Source organism: Durio zibethinus, unplaced genomic scaffold (genome assembly GCF_047325235.1).
Source record: "Durio zibethinus cultivar Kanyao isolate XHJ-2024 unplaced genomic scaffold, ASM4732523v1 HiC_scaffold_2, whole genome shotgun sequence".
NCBI classification, from domain to species: domain Eukaryota; kingdom Viridiplantae; phylum Streptophyta; class Magnoliopsida; order Malvales; family Malvaceae; genus Durio; species Durio zibethinus.
This window is the reverse complement of record NW_028323043.1, coordinates 1423151-1428150: the sequence shown is the minus strand read 5'-3', so window position 1 is coordinate 1428150 and position 5000 is coordinate 1423151.

The following is a 5000-nucleotide window of genomic DNA, read 5'->3' as shown; positions in this document are numbered from 1 at the left end:
TAAAGAGCATTAGAGATTTTACAGATATGCTACCAGTAGACGTTAAAATGTCTGAAACGGGGACACTTTTTCCAAACAAGCAAATCCCACACCGAGGGTGCGCAGGTGCCGATGGTGGTCGAGGCATGTGCCCGCAACAAGGGCCAACGTGAGCCGATGGTGGTCGAGGCAACCGTCCGCACCAGGGCCCAGCGTGTGCCGATGGTGGTCGAGGCAACCGCCCGCACCAGGGCCCAGCGTGTGCCGATGGTGCTCGAGGCAACCGCCCGCACCAAGGGCCGGCTTGTGCCGATGGTGTTCGAGGCAACCGCCCGCACCAGGGCCCAGCGTGTGCCGATGGTGGTCGAGGCAACCGCCAGCACCAGGGCCCAGCGTGTGCCGATGGTGGTCGAGGCAAGCGCCCGCACCAGGGCCCAGCGTGTGCCGATGGTGGTCGAGGCAAGCGCCCTCACCAAGGCCGAGCGTGTGCCGATGGTGGTCGAGGCAACCGCCCGCACCAGGGCCCAGCGTGTGCCGATGGTGGTCGAGGCAAGCGCCCGCACCAAGGCCGAGCGTGTGCCGATGGTGGTCGAGGCAAGCGCCCGCACCAGGGCCCAGCGTGTGCCGATGGTGGTCGAGGCAAGCGCCCTCACCAAGGCCGAGCGTGTGCCGATGGTGGTCGAGGCAACCGGCCGCACCAAGGGCCGGCGTGTGCCGATGGTGTTCGAGGCAACCGCCCGCACCAGGGCCCAGCGTGTGCCGATGGTGGTCGAGCCAGGAGCCCGCACCAAGGGCCGGCTTGTGCCGATGGTGTTCGGGGCAAGCGCCCGCACCAGGGCCCAGCGTGTGCCGATGGTGCTGGGGGCAAACGCCCGCCCCAGGGCCCAGCGTGTGCCGATGGTTATCGGGGCAACCGGCCGCACCAGGGCCCAGGGTCTGCCGATGGTGCTCGAGGCAACCGCCCGCACCAAGGCTCAGCATGTGCCGATTGTGATCGAGGCAACAACCCACACCAGGGCCCAGCTTGTGCCGATGGCGGTCGAGGCAAGTGCCCGTACCGAAGGGCAGCCTATGCCGATGATGGTCGATGCATGTGCCATCACCATGCGTCATCATGTGCCATTGATGGTCGAGGCCTTGGCCGAAGTTCGATTTTGAGCCACGGTGCCCATGCTTGGCTCCAGCATGTGCTGGTGCCGCATTTTTTTCACTCGGGACAGCATCGCCGGAGCATCGCCGGAGCATCGCCGGAGTACCGCCGGAGAACCTGACCGGCGGCATTGGGGTTCCGGCGATTGGGAGGGGGGCCGGGGGGGTGTGCGCACATGATGTGCGATGGGTGCTGGTACTTGGCCTTGTGTTGGCCCCCTATCCCTCATCAAACCTCTGAGAATTCACACCCCCTTAAAGAGCATTTGAGATTTTACAGGTTTGCTACCAGTAGCCGTTAAAGTGTCTGAAATGGGGACACTTTTTTCAAACGGTCACAAAATCTTCTCTACTTCGAGTTTTTAGCTGAATTTTTTTGTGCATGCCAACAAAAATAGAAGGATCATGCCTACAAAATTTGGGGCCAAAAATCCTTATAAAAAAATTTTAAAAAATCCCGAACCGCAAAAAGTTTCGAAAATCGTGAAAAATAGAAAACGAGTCATCTTCCAACGAAACTTCACGTGAAGGCTTAGGGGACCATTGTATGAATTTACAAGCCATAAAAATGGCATTGGCACGGCAGAAATTTGAAGATGTGCCTAAACCCACCAGGGCCCAGCGTGTGCCGATGGTGCTCGAGGCAACCGCCCGCACCAGGGCCCAGCGTGTGCCGATGGTGCCCGAGGCAAGCGCCCGCACCAGGGCCCAGCGTGTGCCGATGGTGGTCGAGGCAACCGCCCGCACCAGGGCCGATAGTGTGCCGATGGTGCTCGAGGCAACCTGTCGCACCAGGGCCCAGCGTGTGCCGATGGTGATCGAGGCAACCTGCCGCACCAGGGCCCAGCGTGTGCCGATGGTGGTCGAGGCAAGCGCCCGCACCAGCGCCCAGCGTGTGCCGATGGTGCTCGAGGCAACCGACCGCACCAGGGCCCAGCGTGTGCCGATGGTGCTCGAGGCAACCTGCCGCACCAGGGCCCAGCGTGTGCCGATGGTGGTCGAGGCAAGCGCCCGCACCAGGGCCCAGCGTGTGCCGATGGTGGTCGAGGCAACCGCCCGCACCAGGGCCCAGCGTGTGCCGATGGTGCTCGAGGCAACCTGCCGCACCAGGGCCGAGCGTGTGCCGATGGTGGTCGAGGCAAGCGCCCGCACCAGGGCCCAGCGTGTGCCGATGGTGGTCGAGGCAACCTGCCGCACCAGGGCCCAGCGTGTGCCGATGGTGCTCGAGGCAACCGACCGCACCAGGGCCGAGCGTGTGCCGATGGTGCTCGAGGCAAGCGCCCGCACCAGGGCCCAGCGTGTGCCGATGGTGCTCGAGGCAACCGACCGCACCAGGGCCGAGCGTGTGCCGATGGTGGTCGAGGCAAGCGCCCTCACCAGGGCCCAGCGTGTGCCGATGGTGGTCGAGGCAACCTGCCGCACCAGGGCCCAGCGTGTGCCGATGGTGCTCGAGGCAACCGACCGCACCAGGGCCGAGCGTGTGCCGATGGTGCTCGAGGCAAGCGCCCGCACCAGGGCCCAGCGTGTGCCGATGGTGGTCGAGGCAACCTGCCGCACCAGGGCCCAGCGTGTGCCGATGGTGCTCGAGGCAACCTGCCGCACCAGGGCCCAGCGTGTGCCGATGGTGGTCGAGGCAAGCGCCCGCACCAGGGCCCAGCGTGTGCCGATGGTGGTCGAGGCAACCGCCCGCACCAGGGCCCAGCGTGTGCCGATGGTGGTCGAGGCAACCGCCCGCACCCGGGCCCAGCGTGTGCCGATGGTGGTCGAGGCAACCTGCCGCACCAGGTCCCAGCGTGTGCCGATGGTGCTCGAGGCAACCGACCGCACCAGGGCGGAGCGTGTGCCGATGGTGGTCGAGGCAAGCGCCCGCACCAGGGCCCAGCGTGTGCCGATGGTGGTCGAGGCAACCTGCCGCACCAGGGCCCAACGTGTGCCGATGGTGCTCGGGGCAACCGACCGCACCAGGGTCGAGCGTGTGCCGATGGTGCTCGAGGCAAGCTGCCGCACCAGGGCCCAGCGTGTGCCGATGGTGGTCGAGGCAACCGCCCGCACCAGGGCCCAGCTTGTGCCGATGGTGATCGAGGCAACCTGCCGCACCAGGGCCCAGCGTGTGCCGATGGTGGTCGAGGGAACCTGCCGCACCAGGGCCCAGCGTGTGCCGATGGTGGTCGAGGCAAGCGCCCGCACCAGGGCCCAGCGTGTGCCGATGGTGGTCGAGGCAACCGACCGCACCAGGGCCCAGCGTGTGCCGATGGTGCTCGAGGCAACCTGCCGCACCAGGGCCCAGCGTGTGCCGATGGTGGTCGAGGCAAGCGCCCACACCAGGGCCCAGCGTGTGCCGATGGTGGTCGAGGCAACCTGCCGCACCAGGGCCCAGCGTGTGCCGATGGTGCTCGAGGCAACCGACCGCACCAGGGCCGAGCGTGTGCCGATGGTGGTCGAGGCAAGCGCCCGCACCAGGGCCCAGCGTGTGCCGATGGTGGTCGAGGCAACCGCCCGCACCAGGGCCCAGCGTGTGCCGATGGTGGTCGAGGCAACCGCCCGCACCAGGGCCCAGCGTGTGCCGATGGTGCTCGAGGCAACCGACCGCACCAGGGCCCAGCGTGTGCCGATGGTGGTCGAGGCAAGCGCCCGCACCAGGGCCCAGCGTGTGCCGATGGTGCTCGAGGCAACCGACCGCACCAGGGCCGAGCGTGTGCCGATGGTGCTCGAGGCAAGCTGCCGCACCAGGGCCCAGCGTGTGCCGATGGTGGTCGAGGCAACCTGCCGCACCAGGGCCCAGCGTGTGCCGATGGTGGTCGAGGCAAGCGCCCGCACCAGGGCCCAACGTGTGCCGATGGTGCTGGGGGCAACCGCCCGCACCAGGGCCCAGCGTGTGCCGATGGTGGTCGAGGCAAGCGCCCGCACCAGTGCCCAGCGTGTGCCGATGGTGGTCGAGGCAAGCGCCCGCACCAGGGCCCAGCTTTTGCCGATGGTGATCGAGGCAACCGGCCGCTCCAGGGCCCAGCGTGTGCCGATGGTTATCGGGGCAACCGGCCGCACCAGGGCCCAGGGTCTGCGGATGGTGCTCGAGGCAACCGCCCGCACCAAGGCTCAGCATGTGCCGCTGGTGATCGAGGCAACAACCCACACCAGGGCCCAGCTTGTGCCGATGGCGGTCGAGGCAAGTGCCCGTACCGAAGGGCAGCCTATGCCGATGATGGTCGATGCATGTGCCATCACCATGCGTCATCATGTGCCATTGATGGTCGAGGCCTTGGCCGAAGTTCGATTTTGAGCCACGGTGCCCATGCTTGGCTCCAGCATGTGCTGGTGCCGCATTTTTTTCACTCGGGACAGCATCGCCGGAGCATCGCCGGAGTACCGCCGGAGAACCTGACCGGCGGCATTGGGGTTCCGGCGATTGGGAGGGGGGCCGGGGGGGTGTGCGCACATGACGTGCGATGGGTGCTGGTGCTTGGCCCTTGTGTTGGCCCCCTATCCCTCATCAAACCTCTGAGAACTCACACCCCCTTAAAGAGCGTTTGAGATTTTACAGGTTTGCTGCCAGTAGCCGTTGAAGTGTCTGAAACGGGGACACTTTTTTCAAACGGTCGCGAAATCTTCTCCGCTTCGAGTTTTTAGCTGAATTTTTTTGTGCATGCCAACAAAAATAGAAGGATCACGTCCACAAAATTTGGGGCCAAAACTCCTCCTAAAAAAATTCTAAAAAATCCCGAACCGCAAAAAGTTTCGAAAATCGTGAAAAATAGAAAACGAGTCATCTTGCAACGAAACTTCACGTGAAGGCTTAGGGGACCATTGTATGAATTTACAAGCCATAAAAATGGCATTGGCACGGCAGAAATTTGAAGATGTGCCTAAACCCACCT